Here is an 18,790-nt window from a genome sequence, read left to right as displayed (position 1 = left end):
ATTTACCTTTAAAATTCTGGGGTGAATGCGTTCTCACAGCCACATACATCATTAACAAACTGCCAACTCCTCTTTTATCACACAAATCCCCACAAGAAATTTTGTTTGGTTCAAAACCTGATTATTCTCGCTTACGAGTTTTTGGCAGCTTATGTTTTATGCACAATAATAACATTCAACATAAATTTGATCAGAGGGCTAAACCTGGGGTGTTTCTTGGCTATCCACATGCACAAAAAGGTTATCGCATTTTTGATATTACAACTAATGCTATATCTACTTCTCGCCATGTTACTTTTCATGAAGGTATTTTCCCCTTTCGTGACATACCCATACCACCAATACAATCCTCTCATGTTTTACCATTATCCTTAGATGACAATCCTTCATATGATGATAGTCCAACAGATATTCCACGTTCCCTCCCAAGTAATTATGGAATCACAATTCCTTTACTCAATGAATCCTGCCCCACACCTCCTTCACAAAATACACTTGTCACTGAAACTTCCAATCCAGTCCATCCTTGGCTGCTCAACCAACAACTATACCATCTAATTCCACACAAACTTCTCCATCTACCAAGATTACACCACCTCGATAAGACGAAAAAGAATTCGCCCTCCCTCCTTATTTGGTTAAGCACTACATATGCTCTACAGCTAGTCATGAATGTTCCCCTTCTTCATCTAACTCCAAGTTGAAAGGTACACCATATCCTCTTAACCAATATACTTCTAATGTTAATTTTTCCGCTGCACACAAGTCGTTTCTTTCCACTATTTGTTCTACAGATGAACCAAAATCATATTCCCAAGCTGTTAAAATACCTCAATGGAAGGATGCTATGACAAAGGAAATTGAAGCCCTGGAAAAGAACAACACATGGACACTTATATCTCTCCCTCCCAACAAACAGGCAATCCCTTGCAAATGGGTTTTTAGAAACAAATATCGATCTGACGGTATTCTTGAGCATCCTAAAGCACGATTAGTTGCTAAGGGCTTTACTCAGATTCATGGGCTAGATTACCATGATACTTCCTCACCAGTTGTCAAATTGGTCACCGTTCGTGTTTTACTATCTATTGCAGGTGTTAAACGTTGGTCTCTACACCAACTTGATGTTAACAATGCTTTTCTGCAAGGTGATCTACATGAAGAGGTTTATATGGCACTTCCACCCGGTTTTGCTCGAAAGGGGGACACTCGTGTTTGTAAGCTCAACAAATCAATTTATGGTTTGAAACAAGCTTCTCGCCAATGGTTTGCCAAGTTCTCTTCTACACTACTTGCTGCAGGCTTTTCTCAATCCAAGTCTGATTATTCTCTTTTCATTTATCATAAAGGCAGTTCTTCGATTTTTCTTCTCGTCTATGTGGACGATATTATTATCACTGGCAATGATGAATATGTTATTAAACAATTCAAACAATTTCTCGAAGCAAAGTTTTACATCAAAGACTTGGGGAAATTGAAATATTTCCTTGGCATTGAGGTAGCTCACTCACACAAGGGCCTTTTCATCTCTCAAAGGAAATATATTTTAGACATTCTCAAAGATACCGGTTTTCTTGGTGGACGGGTTGCTGATTTTCCTATGGAGCAGAAACTCAGATTATCTAGGTACATTGCTTCCTGACCCGACTACATATCGTCGCTTAGTGGGCCGCCTTATTTATCTAATGGTGACACGCCCATATATTAATTATTCAGTTAACATTCTAAGCCAGTTTATGCAATCCCCTCGCACTACGCATCTTGATGCAGCTCACCGAGTGATTCGCTATTTGAAAAGCTCTCTTGATAAAGGGATATTTTTATCCTCTTTTAGCAAACTTCAATTACGTGGTTACTGTGACTCTGATTGGGCAGGATGCCCAGATACTAGACGATCAACCATTGGTTATTGTACTTTTTTGGGATCTAATATTGTTTCATGGAAAACTAAGAAACAAGTCACAATATCCCGTTCTTCTGCCGAAGATGAGTATAGGGCTATGGCAACTCTCACTTGTGAATTACATTGGTTACAATACTTGTCACGTGATTTTGGAATTTCTCATCCATCTCCCATCAGTATGTTCTGTGATAACAAAGCTGCATTGCATATGCCAACAACCCTGTTTTTCACGAGCGCACTAAACACATAGAACTTGATTGTCACTTCATTAGAGAGAAGATTCAGTCCAAGCTTTTACCTCCTCAATTTATATCTTCGATTAACTTTCAAATTTCATGACGTTTTACAAAACCATTGGGCAGAGATCAATTTGACAATTTGATTGGCAAGCTGTGCGTTCAGTCCTTGAACGCTCCACCTTGAGGGGGACTATTAATATATCTGTACACTCCAACAAATCAGGAAAATACTTGATAAGAGTTGGACTCTGTACTCTTTCATTCAGTTCTCGTTAGATAAGTAGAGATAGTTAGATAAGTAGAGAGAATCTCTCAACTCAGTTGTAATCTCCTATTCCTATTTAAATACCTCTAAATCAATAAAGGAAAGATATCTTTGAGGAACTTAACCTACGTGTTTTCACAGAGTGAAATGGTAGCAGGTAATAAAAGGGTAGTTGATGTTACCAGGTTAGGTGCTTTGGAACGAAGTGTGTTCATTGATAAGCTCATCAAGAACATTGAGGAAGATAATCATCTGCTGTTAAAGAAACTCAAAGACAGAATAGACAAGTATAATTTTTCCTCCTTTTGTTTGCATTAACATGCAACTATGCAAGCCAGCTACCTTAATGCCTATATTCATACAGAGATATATATTATGGTTTCACGCAATTTTAGTTTATCATATCATTAATTGTATTCATTCATGATATATTTTGTCTATGTAAATATCGGCCAGTGCATGACTGAATGTACGCATATAATTATTTTGAATTGATGTGTCTGGGTTTAACATTTTTTTCAAGTTTATTTCTTGCAGAGTTGGTGTGAATTGCCTACAGTGGAAGTGAGGTATGAGAATGTTTGTGTGGATGCAAAGTGTAAAGTAGTCCATGGAAAGCCCCTACCAACATTATGGAACTCTCTCAAAAGCAATTTCTCGGTGAGTGATCGATCTATTTCTTGCTTCTGGGCCTTGTTGGACTACGGGCTGGGTCAGATGCCCATTATCACCACTGTATATGTGACGATTTTTATTCTCTTTTTCTAACTCAGTTCACAGTACCAACTGATTTCTATGAATACCTGTCAATTCTTACACTTTGTCAAAATTTCACTTGTAATGGAGGTTGTTGCAATGTGTAAAGCAGTTTCTATCTGGTTTCAAGTCAGAAGAAGGCAAGATAAGCATTCTCAAAGATGTCAGTGGTATCATCAAGCCTTCAAGGTATCTATGTGTACACGTTGAACTATAGTCTATGGCATAGTGTACTTATTTCTAAAAAATAATATTCTTGATGTTTGTTTAATTTACTCAGAGAAACTATGTATGAGTTTTCAAGATGACTCTATTGCTTGGGCCACCTGGATGTGGGAAAACTACCTTTCTACTGGCAATTGCTGGGAAGTTAAACGAGTCGCTCAAGGTTTGTAGTACTACTACTTAATGAATTCAGAGTTTGCACAAAGCATAAACATGCACATGCCACGACTACTCACATTTGGCATTTACATTTCAGGTGACAGGAGAAGTTTCCTACAATGGTTACAAATTAAACGAGTTTGTTCCTCATAATACATCAGCATATATAAGCCAATATGACACACATGTCTGAGATGATTGTGAGAGAAACACTTGATTTCTCGGGGCGTTGTCAGGGTGTTGGAGACAGAGCAGCTGAGCAGGTAGTGTTATGACCAATATTTCCGTGACCTAAATTGACCTATATTTCTCTGACCACCCTTTTTTTTGTTTTTTCTTCCTCTTTTATATCTCTACTCCGCAGTGTCTCCTCAACCCTTGATCTCTCCCCCCATCCTTCTATCGTTGTTCTTCCACGGGGTATATTCCCTAGGCCTGTGGACTTCTCTTGGGCTCAGTTAGCTGAACATTTTACATTGGGCTATGGGCCCCCATAAGCAGAAATACTGCTATAACAGGTAGCTACTGACATAGTACAAAATATCAGGATATGACAAAATATCGATCTCTGATTTATGGATATGTATCGTAGATATATCCTCCTCTTTGGAGATATTTGACATTGTTTCATATACAAATATCGTGGATATATCCAAAATATCGATAAATATTATGGATATTGTAGATATTTCTTGATATATCATAACATATAATTTATATTTATTTGAAATATAATAATAAATATTAAATAAAATTGTTACTTACACCAAATATCCCCAAATATCCACAAATATCATTGAAATATAGTCGATATCTAAACATATCGTGATATTTATATATCTTTTGTTGAAATCTCAATATATATCGCGATATATCAAGATATATCGTGATATTTTGTACGCTACAACTATCCCCCTTACACGTAAAGCTTTAATAGTATATTTCCTTGTCAAAACATGTTACTGAGTCATCTGTTCTTGAAGATATGATGAAAGAAGTCACTAAGAAGGAGAAGCATGCTGGAATTGTCCCAGAATCTGATGTAGACACTTACATGAAGGTAATATACATAAATGATGTAAGCTATTATTGTAATAAAATTCCCCAGCATAAGCCTGAGATACATAAAACAAGCTGAAAACTATGTGCCAAGATGTTTAATTCTTCCGAACATGTTTTCGCACATCAGTACTATTCGTATTTTCATTTTATTCTCATGTTGGAAATAGTTGAGAAACTCAATTTGTAATAACAGGCAATTGCAATTGAAGGATTAAAAAGGAGCCTCCAAACAGACTACATTTTGAAGGTAATCTTCAGCGAGTTCATATAGATCAATAAATTATTTAGTTGCTCTTACTTTGTGCTCATTCTTCTATTGTGTAAATGGATGTTAAGATCTTAGGACTTGACATTTGTGCGGATACAGTCGTTGGAAATGCCATGAGAAGAGGAATCTCGGGAGGTTAGAAGAAAAGATTGACAACTGGTAATGTAGAAACCATAAATCCTGACTAAAGTCTTACGTTCATGGTCTACTGCGAAGTTTTCATAGGTTTCTAAGCCATAAATTTGTTGAACAAATTAGCTTATTATCTTGGCTCCGTATTATCTTAAGCATTGGTCACTAAGAATTGTAGATCTCATTTCCAGTAGCAGACATTTTTCAGATTTACTCTTGAGTCTTCTAAAAATGAACTAATATGATGTGTCTATGCAACAGGGGAAATGATCACTGGTCCAACAAAAGTTCTTCTCATGGATGAAATATCAACTGGCTTGGACAGCACCACTATCTTTCAGATAGTCTCTTGCCTTCAACAGTTGGTGCACATTACGGAATGTACAATGTTGGTTTCCCTTCTTCAGCCTGCACCTGAGACCATTGATCTTTTTGATGATATCATCTTAATGGCTGAGGGGAAGATCATATATCACGGACCCTGTAGTGATGTTCTAGAGTTGTTTGAAGGTTGTGGTTTCAAGTGCCCAGAAAGAAAAGGCATTGCTGACTTCCTCCAGGAGGTACACTAAACCATGTTTGAATTACTTTCAATGTTATGAATGCTCTAAGGATTATACTAAATTATAGGAGTTGAATTTTGTATAGGTAATCTCAAGAAAAGATCAAGCACAACACTGGTACCATACAGACCGTCCATACAATTATGTCTCCACTGATCATTTCATAAAGAAGTTCCAGGCAAGTAGTATTGGACAGAAGGTAGATGAAGAGCTCTTAAACAAAAGTAATAGATGTGAGCTTCAAAAAAATGGCATATCCTTTGGTATGTACTCTTTGAGAAAGTGAGAGCTATTTAAAGCATGTATGGCTTGAGAATGGCTTCTTATGAAGCGGAATTCGTTTGTTTACGTATTCAAATTGGCACAGGTACTGTTCTTTAGGGCTTTCAATAGATCGGTTTGGGTCGGGTTCTGGAAAATCCGAACTCGAACCAATAAGATAATTGGGTATCCGAAACCAAACCAAACCGACTAGAACCGAAAACTATAAAATCAATTAAATCTTAAATCAAATCTATTAATTTTAGCCACAAATGATAAAACCTAAACAAAATTTCATAAATATTACTAAAATGCCATCTTATTGATTCGGGTTCATATCGGTTCGGTGGAGACCAATATAATATTGTCGGTTAGGTAGAGTACAAACCAAATTACTAAAACCCGAACTGTTTTTTATCAGTTTGCTTCGGGTCAGTTATCGAGTTATTGAAACCCATTGACAGCCCTATTGTTCTTCTCATAGTCTTCATGTAAATATTTATAAGGAAGATGTAAATACTTGAGAACTGATTGAATACTTTGTTTATGCAGATTGTCGTCGTTTCCATCTTAACTATGACAATATTTTTGCGTACTAGTGGGGATTTGAATTTAGAACAAGCAAATTACTATATGGGTTCTTTATTAGGTCCTGTATTGGCCAGCCACCAAATTCGATTGGGCAGCCTCCAGTCCAAGCCCAATGAGAAGCCCAATAGCCATAGCCCAATACACCCCCCACGCTGAAACGCATACCGGTTACCGTATAGCCATAACCGTTATAGCCAGTGTCATCTCTCTCGCGAGTCTGAACACAAAAAAGCAAAAAAAAAAAAAAAAGAAAAGAAAAGAGTTTTCTCTTGTTTGTCTCCATTGTTAAGAAAGTGAAGTATTCTGTAATCTCTCGCCAACACGCAATTGTTAAGCTCTGATAATCATTCTCATTGGGAAGAAATTGAACCAAAACAAACCATTTTCATTGTGAAGAAAGCGAATCACTCATCATCACTACAAGTTTGTTTCTAACTAATCACTCATATGTTCCTTATTACTCATGATGTTTGAAAGCATTCGACTCTTGTTATTATAGTTAACCCTTAGAAACACATTTTGTGCATTCTTATCGTTGTATGGGAACCGATTTATGGGCAATGTACCCGGTCAAATACGCTGGAATGGTGAATATATGGAAGCTTAATTTGAGTAGTAATGCAATGTTGGTACGGTTAGTTTTAGAATGTCAAGAATGTAGTAATTTTGTTGGTTAGTTTTAGAATCTTCGGTTACTTGATTTGTCGAGAAATGAGTTTTATGGAAGTATACCTGGTGTATTATTGTTCAAGCATTGTTTTAAGACTAGGTTCATTTGTATTAAACATTGCAATTTATCTGGTTCGATTCCATTATCTATTGGAAATTGTTTGAATTTAATGCTGTTTGATTTTTGTTTTTAATAATCTTAGTGGTATACCAATTATGACATTTGTTTTGTTGTGAAGTAATCCTTGTTAGAATTTTTGAAAGTTTTGAAAGTTTGGAGGTTTTGGAATTGTAATAGTAGTGTTAAAAATCAGAATATGATTTAGATTTAATTAAACTTATTATAGTTAATAATACTTGTTTTATTTTTCTTTGTATCAATGGTTCCTCGATCAAAGAATGTGAAGAATGTAGCTAAATCTACATTCAAAGGTGTACAAAAGTGGTTTGGTGGCAACGATTCCTCTTCGGGTCGCGGTGACGTGCTGAGCATGAGAAGAAGAGAGTTAGGGGGTTGAATACATCGGCTTCAATTTGTAGAGGTGATAGAAAAACGGATGATGTTGATCCTACTAATGTAGGTGATGTAGAAGGAGAGAAGAAGAGAAAAAGGGGAGCGAGCATCTCGACCTCAGTGCGTAAAGGGGACCACAAAGAGATTGTTCCGAGTAATATAGATACGGAGAGTGATAGTGAAACTGAGAGTGAGGGTGATATTAATGTTGAAGATTTAGAAGTAGATAAAGATTTCGATGATGTAAATAAAGATTTCGATGTAGATATAAATTGAGTAATGGATCGTGGGAAGAGTGTAGTTGAAAGTGATGGGGATGACTCAAGTGAGGATGGAGATGATGGGAAAGACTGGTGATGAGGAGGGTGATAAAGAGGATGACGATAATGAGGAGGATGATGATTTGGAAGAATTGATGGAAGTTGAAGCACTGGTGGAAGTCGAAGCATGTGGCTCACTGATAAGAGTCAACAACTGTAGTTTAAACCCTTTAATAGTATTTCTATTTAGCCAATTATGTTATTAATAATATAGATTTATCACTAATTACGTGCTTTTGAGTATTTCAGGCTTTGGAGTTGAATAAATGTCAATTCGTTACTAATTAGGTGCTAAAAAGAGCTAAAGTGATTGCTAGAGAAGTTTCATGAAGAAACCCCAAGTTTAATGGAGAAAAAAGCCTTAAAAAGCCCAAGTCAACATTGTTAAGTGAAAGTCAAACCGGATTAGAGAGCTGAAGAAAAGTCAACAGAACTTCAAAAGACCATATCTTTAGACTCAGGCCTCAGATTTGGGCCCATTATATACCAAAATGACTGTCTCAGAAAGCTCTTTCCAATGGTCTAAGCCTTGACTGGATCAGAGTAATATAAGTCAATAAAAACCCGTGCTACAGTAATACGACCAGAATTGAAAGTCTTGGATTCAACCAATTGGGTTATGGACTTGATTTATGGGTCCATAACCTAACCTAAAAACCCATGCACGATTTTGTATCATTATATAAGATAATAAAAACCCTAAACTCTCTCTCTCCCCCTTCCATTAGTTAGAATAAATTAGGGTTCTCTCTCTTTCTCTCCTTTTTAGTTTTAGTTTATGAGTTTAGTTTGTAGCCACCATTAATTCAATTCAAGTTATCTTTAATAAAATAGTTATTCATTATGTTTTTTTTCTTTTACTATGTCCATGATAGTCCCATGATTTATAGCTAAACTCCCATTAGAGAGAGTTTGAATGAAGCTTTGAGAGGACTTGATTTGTTAGTATAGATTTGTTGTTAGGGTTTAAGTTTAGGTTTTTCTTGACTTAGAGATAAGAAGAGTTTAACCTAAACTAGATAATAGTGAGTTTGCCATGAGAGTGGGAACAAACTTTCTCTCATGCTAATTAGTTTATGACTAGAGATAGTATAAAATAATTAGAGATCATTAAAAGTCTAGTCTTTATATTTTAACCTTGTGTGAGAATATCTAGACTAGGGTTTTCTATACAAATCTATGCTAGCATGTTAAGAAATTAAAAAGTGGATTTCAATCTCTCTCTAGCTTTCTACATATTTGATTTATCAATATTTAATTACTTTAGTTAATATTAGTATAAGATCAATTGATAGTATTATCTCGTAGTATAAATTCTCAACATAATATTACTCTCACCATTGTTACTTTGTGTTTGATTAATTGGATTCTATTTAGTCTTGGTAGTTTAGGAGTGGAACGATTCCGTACTCTTTATATATTACTTCATTATATGTGAGAGTAGAAAATAAATAATTGATACCGTAAGAATAAAATTAGAGTAATCTAGTTGAGTTTTTTCGGGTATCAAATGGCGCCGCTGCCATATTAAACTCATTCAGGGCAAGAATTCAATTGGTTGAATCCAAGGGGCAATCCCCCATTCTCAACCCACCCACCTTTTTAATTTTTCTTTCTTATTTCTTGTATTTTCGGTATTGTTCACTGTTTTAAGCACAGGGGCGCATGCCCTCCATTTTGCCTTGTTCAGAGCACGCCCGCCCTCCCTTGTGTCTGCGGATTCACAGTGAACAACAACAAAGGTATTTGTAAATTTAAAAAAATTCTGAAAATTTACAGGCATAATCTATAAGGTGTTATTGATTTACTGAAATATTTTCAGATTTCTCCAAGTTATTTTACCTAGTGAACTAATACCATCTTTACAGTGCTGTATTTCAGCTTTCAAACCGTAAGTTTCGGGAAACATTGACGAGTAAGGTTACTTAGGCAGTTCCAAAAATTCTAAGATTTTTACAGAAGTATCTACCATAAGTCAGGAGTTTGCAATAAAATTCTGAAGAGATTTTGATTTGTTTTGATCATCTAACTAGTTGATTGTTTTCAGTGTGTTTCTGCAGTTTTGCAACACTTAATTTCTGGAACAACAGTCGATAAGGAGGGTTTGTAGAACTCTAATTGGTATAAAAGTTTTACAGAAACCTAAATAATCTATCAGAAGTCTTCAGTAAAATTTTGGAGATTTTTGGCTCTGTTTTGATTTGTTAACCATTCGGTTGTTTGTGTTGTGTCCAAAAACTATTTAACAAACTTTGCAGGGCAGTAGACTGACTTTCATAGCTTTGATTGATCTAACATTTTACAGGTGACTTACTGGACATCTTATAAAACTAGTATAAAAATTTCAAATTTTTTAGAGCACGCACCCATCCCCTATTAACCCTATCATTTGAGCGCGCCCGCCCTCAAAGTATTAGACATTGAGTCAGGCAAGAACGCGCCCGCGCCCTTCTACGCCTTTTTTCTGAAGTGCATCTGCGCTCTAAACACTGGACATCGAGTCAGGAAAGAGCATGCATGCGCCCTTATTAGCTTGATTCCAAGCCCGCCTGCGCCCCTTTCTGAGGTAGCCCAATTTTTACAGGTTAGTTTCCAACTTTCTTCGTTTAAGTTATTCAGTATTTCCAACTTCCTAATTAAATACACTGAGATTACGTATACAAGACGCTATTCATACGCATAGCAAGGAGACATTCAGGTACTCCTTCCACTCCTCATTTCTTCTGTTAGAGGAGTTTTAATTCTAGTATAATCAAGCTAGTTTTTTTGTAAACGCAATACCACACGCCTATCTAGAATTTCACACACTACACCTGCATTAATGGTTAAAGAACCACAGACTCCTCTCTCTGATTTTTATAAAGCACTAAATGATGGCCCTAAGTCGTGCATTGTTCTTGTAGACCTAGGGGGGGATTTTCGAATTCTCCCGAATATATTTAACTTGTTACCGGTTTTCCATGGTTTAGACCACGAGAAAACTTATCAACACATGCGTAGGATAGAACAAGTTCTCACTACATTCCATCATCCTAGCATAAGTCCGGATCAATTTAAACTTAGAGTGTTTCCATTCACCCTAGTCGACAAGGCAGCGTCTTGGTTAACTGCTCAAACGCCAAACTCTGTGGACTCCTGTGCTAATCTTGTTCAATTGTTCATGGAATAGTTTTACCCACCCCTGAAGATAGATGAAATGCTTCAAAAGATTCATTTCTTCTGCCAGAATCCTCATGAATCCTTTTCAGAGGCCTGGAATCGTTTAACTGATCTTCTCATTGAATGCCCACATCATAATCTTGCGAAAGATACGCCTGCTCGTGCCTTCTTCAAGGGGCTTTTACATCGTCATAAGGAGGTTCTAGATATCATGACTTGGGGTAGTTTTATTAGTAAAGAAGCCTTGGAGGCTTATAAATTCTTAGAAGATCAATCTAAGAGGAACAACAACTGGGGAGGTAACGACTCTTCTCGCTCCACTCCATCTTCTTTTGAGGTGAAACCTAATCTCGAGCTTAAAACTCTTATTGATGCCCTCACTAAAAAGGTAGATGCCCTCTCTGTTCAACAACAACCCACTCCAGTCATGAACATTAACTCTACTCGTTGTAATGTCTGTTTTAGTCTTGAGTATTCCGACTTCTATTGTCCTCTTGTCTATGCACAACCACCACCACAACCATCAAACTTCAACCAGTTAACTCCATAGCAAGGACAAGGAAACTTAGGTGACCAGAATAGAGGTTTAGTGCCCATGACCCAGAACTATCACCATCAAGACATGAACGCTCAACAAGCCTTAATTCCAGTCCAACCATCTATAGACAAAGTAGTAGTGACCTTGTTGGAAAAATAAAATCAAATTATGCAACAAAAGTCCAACTTGATGAAAGATTAGCATGATCAAAACTCTAATATGATGAATTAAACGATGAAAATGATGTAGTCTTTGTGCCAAAAGGTTATTGACATGTCTCCTAACCAAAATAATAACCAAACATGCATGTGTGTTTCCAGGTCATGCAGTGCCTAACCCTAAGTCAACAAACACCGCCTTCGAAATAAGCAGTATTCAGTGTAATGGTAATATAACCCCAGGGGACCTACATGTAGTCACTACCCTTCGTTCAGGGAAGGTAGTTGATAACAAAGTAACTATGCCTGAAGATCGTCTGTAAACAGAAACTGAAAATGAAACCATACCAAATACTGCCATAGAAACTAAAGACCCTACAACTGTAGAAGTTTCAGTCCAACCACAACCAAAAGGTACAACCTTACCTAATACCATCTTAGAAATTGAAGATCATACACCTGTAGAGGTTCCAATATGGACACCTAGATGTAAAATGGCTAAAGATAAAGCAAAGACTAATAATACTTTTGAACCTTATGCTACATATAGAGATAAACCACAGTATCCCCAGAGACTAGTTGTGTCTAAAAAGGACGAGAATTTTGATGAGATTAGGGAAGTGTTTAAAAATCTGACTATAAACCTCCCTTTTCTAGATGATATAAAAAGACTACCTAGACACGCTAAGTTTCTAAAAGAGTTGTGCACTAAGAAGAGGAAAACCAACATACCCCACAAAGCCTTCTTAACTAAACAATATCCCCCTTTATCTGAACATAACGGAATTGTTAAGTACAAAGACCTTGGTCGTCCTACTGTACAATGTACCTTAGGTGATACCTTCATAATAACTACTTTATTAGACCTGGGGGCAAGTGTTAACTTATTCCCTTTTTATTTATATAAACAACTAGGTCTAATAAAACTTCGACCAACCAAAATGACTTTACAGTTAGCCGATCGTTCTATTAAGTATCCCAAAGGCGTAGTTGATCGTTCTATTAAGTATCCCAAAGGCGTAGTTGAAAATATTCTTGTTACAGTTTAGGGTTTTTACTACCCCGTTGACTTCGTTATTCTCAACACAGAAGTTGCTCATGATTCTATTCCCATCATCTTAGGGCGTCCTTTCTTAACAACCGCCAATGCCCAAATCAATTGCCGGGATGGCTCAATGACTCTTTCTTTTGGAAATCTTTCTGTGGAAGTTAACATATTTAGACAAAAGTAGAGACAACTATGTTTGCCTGTAGAAGGAGAAGTGAAGTCCATTGAGAGTTTTGTATATTACATTAGTGCTTCAAACGATCTCATCCCCACACTAGTAGATACCCCTCTTATGGAAGAAGACAAAGATCACAATTTTGACTCCTTGAATATAACTGAAATAAAGAAAGCATTTTCCACCCTGTCTTCCGACCCTATGAGAGATGGAGTAAATCTCATAATAGACGAGATAGATGAATTCCTTAAAGATGAATATGAATACCATAATTATGTGGATGCGACCAAGATAGATGAAGAATTCTATGAGTTTCTAAGAGCTTGTGATGATCCACCCTCTCAAACACTACCTAGAGCACCACCCGACCACCATTCACCTGAGCTAATCCCTCATAGAATCCAACCATTTTTTCCATTCTATCCTTCTAAAACTTATCTACATCCCACGTATTTTCCAAAACCATCTATTTTCTCATACTCATTCACTTGGCCTCCCTTTCGTAGGAGGAAAAATAAGAAACTATATGTTCGATTAGGTTCTATATCCATCAGAATTCCTTCCCATTCCACTAAGCCACGTTATAGGAAAACTTGGTGCTTGATTCTGTTTGATGGTGCATTCCGTGTTAACTATTTATGGAAAGATCCACAATTATTTAGATTAATGATATATGATAAACTGCATGTTAATACATATATATCACATGCATTAAGTCTAGGGAATCTGACTTTAAAAGACCCAAGTTTTTGTACAATACTACCTTTCTAGAGTATAGGCCAAACAAAAATTTTCAAACTTAAAAAGAGTTTTCCAATTTTGTTTGGGGGTGGCGTATTTTGGTATTTTATTTCAAAACGTTTTGCCACCCATTGCCTGTCATGTCTACTCCAATTTAGTTAGTACATAACAGTTTAATTGTGCTTCATGTTATCATATCATCTTTACAATATTTCTGTTATAGGTATTGCCAATTTTTGCTACGTTTCTATGGTAAATTCTTTTCTTATCTCTTTACACTTTGAGGATAAAGCGTTCGATTGTTTGGGGGTGGGATAGAAATATTTAAAAAAATTAGGCACTTTTAGGATGTAAATTACGCACTTTTCTTTATAAAATATTAAAAATCATAAATATTGTTTATACTAGGCACTTAATGATAATGATATTGTTTCTTTCTACATGATGATATTAGTCTAGAAATCTCACGTAGTACGTACTTGAATTAGGATTTAATTTTTGAAACTTAGATTAATATATAGGTAATAGTCATTACATCTTTTCATGAACATCTTGCATGAGCATCTTTGATTGTACTTGGTAGTATTTTTCTGAGACCTAGGTTAGAGTACTTAATACATATCCTGTGAGCATCTAGCCTAAAAGCCTCATAAGAGTGAAATATATTAGTGATGACACAAGGGAAAAGTAAATTCCGAGTAGAGAAATCACACATCCACTTGCTTAATCACCACACCATATCCTAAGCGAGAATTTAGGCCCTCTTTGGATTGATATAGCCAGAAATTCACACCTATATGAAATTTATTATCCGCTAGTTGCCCCACTGAGCCTTTCATTAGCCTTTTCACAAACCAAAAATCTTTTACCCAATCAAACAGAATAAAAAAAATAAAATCAACCTACCTATCTAGATAAGTCTGAGAAATAGGATGAGTGAAGAAAAGAGAAGAGAAAAACCTGTGTAAACAAAAATTAGTTAGTTGCTTTAGAAAAGAAAAAGAAAATAAAAATAAAAATAGAATAAAAACTCCAAAAATAGAATAAAAGGAGTCAAAAGGCTAAAATAAAAAGGCTAAGGATAGAAACAAAGTGTAGAAGCAAAAGAACAATGTTTTATCTAGTTACATAATATGAAGACCCTATTTTCTCAGACTTGTCTTTTTGAATATCCATTTCCTTCCTTCTTTAACAAACACCTATGCCCCGTATCACCTAATAAAGACATCTAGCTCAATTAGGAATAGGTTGGTGTGATAGTAAGTGGTAGATTTATTTGATCAACCTCGGCTTTCTTAGATTGTCATTGAGATTGTGAGGAAATGTGTGCCCACTGCACACTGGAGTTAGCAAACTTGAGTAGAAAAATCAGAGTGTTTAACAAACACCTACACCCCGTATCACCTAATAAAGACATCTAGCTCAATTAGGAATATGTTGGTGTGATAGTAAGTGGTAGATGTGTTTGATCGACCTCGGCTTCCTTAGATTGTCATTGAGATTGTGAGGAAATGTGTGCCCACTGCACACTGGAGTTAGCAAACTTGAGTAGAAAAATCAAAGTGTTATGTGTTTTGACACATTCATTGTGAGAACCTACTTAGGCACGCTACCCAAAAGTTTCAGAAACGGACCTGTCATTGCATTTCATATCATACTTCATTGTATAGTTGTTTAGCTTAAGATGATTTGATTATTATGCATGTATTAGTTTATGTTTTAGAATGATCATCCTTGTTTAAATACTAGTGAGATGTATATATTCTGAGATAAAATTAGGGAACAATTACTTTTATTTCTTAGTCATTGTAGTATAAATGAAGTTTGTGAGTACTTGATAAACGTAAAATTGATAATTCTACTCACGAATAAACGATGAAATTCAAATGGAAGTAGAACTATAACTATACGAATACTATTTATCAAAGATTTATTATACTATCGAATCTATCGAAATAGAGTGGAGTAAAAGATTCGTTCCACTCCTAATTCTTTAGCATTCAAAGTTTTCAATGACTGCGAGTCTATCTAAAGTTAGTGAGAGTAATGGTGGGAATTTATACTACGATGTGAATTCAACTAACAAGATACGCTAATTCAAACTACGGAATTTCTAAATTAACTATATGATAAAGAATTAAGGGGGATTGAATCCACCTTGAATCCAACTTAATAAATTAGTATAGATTGTTGTAATCAAATTCTTACGTTCTTATGATAAGAATTGGTTGTTCTAATCCCTAATCATTCATGGCAATCTCTACCACCTAATGACTAATATGTGAGGAAGTTCTATCCATTCTCATGGCGAATCAACTACTTTCTAGAGTGGAATAAACTCTTACAACGATTCTACACTACACAATCAAGTTTTCATCAAGGTTTCATCAAACCCCTCTAATGGAGGTTTAGCCTTGATTAATAAAACTATCATTTCCCAATGAAATTGAACAAGACATCATATAAAGGTTCTAACTTTACCAAATTGAACTAAACAATAATTCAAATCTAATTTAACAACTAAGAAATGAAATTGATTCTAATGAATTTAATAATTGAACTAGATTATGATTAACTAATTATGAAATAAAGACAACTAATTTAAGAATTTAACAATACTAAAACTTAAACAAGACTTTAATCAATAACTAAAATGGAATAAAATTGAATACTTTATTATAAACTAATATTTGATTCTAAAATAATAATCTATTTGTTCTAACACAAATTAATTGAAAGGTAAACTAGATCTAAAACAATAATTGAAAACTAATTAATTGAAATAAAACTCAAAACTAGATCTAGAATTCTCTTTAATGGCTACTTTCTATCTAACCTAAGTATATCTTAAGAGTTAAGTCTTCTCCATTCAAATGGAGGAGACCAGATCCACATTTTCGTGCATGGGCTGAGGAGCCATGTTTTGGGCCAGAAAATTGAGCCCAAAGCCCAATTTCTTCAGTCCACATACCTCTTTCCAGCCGGATTTGACTTCAACAGACTTTTCATCAACATCTGCTCCTCTGATTGGGTCAAGGTTTAGACCATTGGAAAGCTCTTTCCGAGCCGGTCATTTTGACATAAGGTAGGCCCAATGCCAAGGTATGAGCCCAAAGATACGGTCTTCAGAAGTTCTGCTGACTTTTGTGTGTTGTTTCTGCCCGCATTGACTTTGACTTTTCAGCTTTGTTCGGGCTTTTTAAAGGCTTTTTCTCCTTGAATCTTGGCCTTTAATCACATAACTCCTTAGCAACCAACCCTTTCTCCTTTATCTTGCCAAAGTGACACATTTCTGCACATAATTGACTCCAAAGCCTGAAATGCATAAAAACACGTAATCAACATTAACTCTTATTTATTACTCGCATAATTGGTCTAAAAGTATTATTGTTAAGGGGTTAAAACTACAGTTTTGGGCTTTTATCAAACCACCCCCAAACAACATTTTGCTTGTCTTCAAGCAAATATGAGAAATTAGCATAAGTGACCAAAAATGGAATTCTAACTAATCTCGTTTCGCCGAGTGCGATTGCATTGACCATATGCAACAAGGCCTTAAACCACTAGGAATTCCCTAGTGGATGAGTTATAGCCTAGTAAGAGTTTTCCAGTGAAGGTACTCACAAACTTCATCTATACTACAACGACTAAGAAATAAAACTATTATTTTCTTATTTATGCCTCAATTATCTATACATATCAGTAGCAATGAATACAAAATAATCAAGTCGAAACCTAAGCTAATATATGCATAATAATAAATCATCTATGAATAAACATATATTCAATGAGTAATACTATGAAATGCTCTAATAGGTCTGGTTATGAAAACTTGGAATAACGTCCTTAAGTAGGTCCTCACATAAATGTCAAGACAAACCACTCTGATTTTTTTGCTAAAGTTCGCTACTCCAGTGTGCAGTGGGCACACTTTACCGTACAATCTCAATGATACACAAGGAAGTCGGATTCGATCAAACACATCTGCCATTTACTATCACACTAACCTATTCCTAATTGAGCTAGAGGTCTTTAGTAGGTGTTGCGGGGATTAGGAAATAGTTTAAGAAGGAAGGAAATGGATATTCAAAAAGAACAAGTATGAGTTAATAGGGTCTTCATATTACTTAACTAGAGAAACCCTTGTTCTTTTGCTTCTACACTTTGTTTCCATCCTTAGCCTTTTTATTTTGGCTTTTTGACTCCTTTATTCTATTTATTTTTTTTTTTTTTTTTTTTGTTTCTATTTTTATTTTTCTTTTCTTTTCTTTGGATGAAAACTTCTTTTTCTTTTCTTTTTTGAAGCAACTAACTAATTTTTTTTTTGTTTACATAGGTTTTTCTCTTCTCTTTTCTTCACTCATCTTATTCTCAGACTCATTCTATAATGGGTAGGTTGATTTTTATTTTGTTTTGTTTTTATAGAAGGTTAAAGGATTTGCGGTTTATGAAAGGCTAAAGAAAGGCTTAGCGGGGAGACTAGCGGAAAATAATTTCATAATGTTTGAATTTCTGGCTATATCGATCCAAAGAGGGCCTAAATTCTCGCTTAGGATATGGTATAGTGATCAAGCAAATGGACGTGTGATTTCTCTATCCGGATTTTACTTCTCCCCCTTGTGTCATTTCTCAAATATTTCACTCATATAAGGTCTTAGGCTATATTCTCACAGGATTTGTAGAATAAGTAATCTAGCCTAGATTTCAGAAATTTACTGCCAAACAATCATAGATACTCATATAATATATTTATAGATAGATGCAAAGATTATTACCTACATATTAACCTAAGTTTCTAAAAATTATTCTAATGCAAAAGCTACATGAGACTTCTAAATTATTCAGAGCATAGAGAAAGAAAACAATACCAATATTCCTAAGTATATAGCATAACTTTTTATTTATATTTTTGAAATTTTTGAATTTTTACTAGAAAACAAGTGCATACTGTATATATATATATATATATATATATATATCTAACAGATGCCTTAATTACACGTGTTTCTATGCCCCCCCTCCTAAACAAGAAGCATGCTTTGTC

The 18,790-nt window shown here is 35.3% G+C and overlaps 1 pseudogene; it reads left to right on the top strand.

Annotated features, from left to right (window-relative positions):
* The window catches only part of LOC147482764 (pleiotropic drug resistance protein 3-like), a 144,242-nt pseudogene that overhangs the window by 2,479 nt on the left and 122,973 nt on the right, over positions 1-18,790 (top strand).

This window comes from Coptis chinensis, chromosome 8 (assembly GCF_015680905.1).
Source record: "Coptis chinensis isolate HL-2020 chromosome 8, ASM1568090v1, whole genome shotgun sequence".
Classification (NCBI taxonomy): domain Eukaryota; kingdom Viridiplantae; phylum Streptophyta; class Magnoliopsida; order Ranunculales; family Ranunculaceae; genus Coptis; species Coptis chinensis.
Note: the sequence above shows the minus strand (reverse complement) of the source record. Positions and strands in the feature narration are given on the sequence as shown.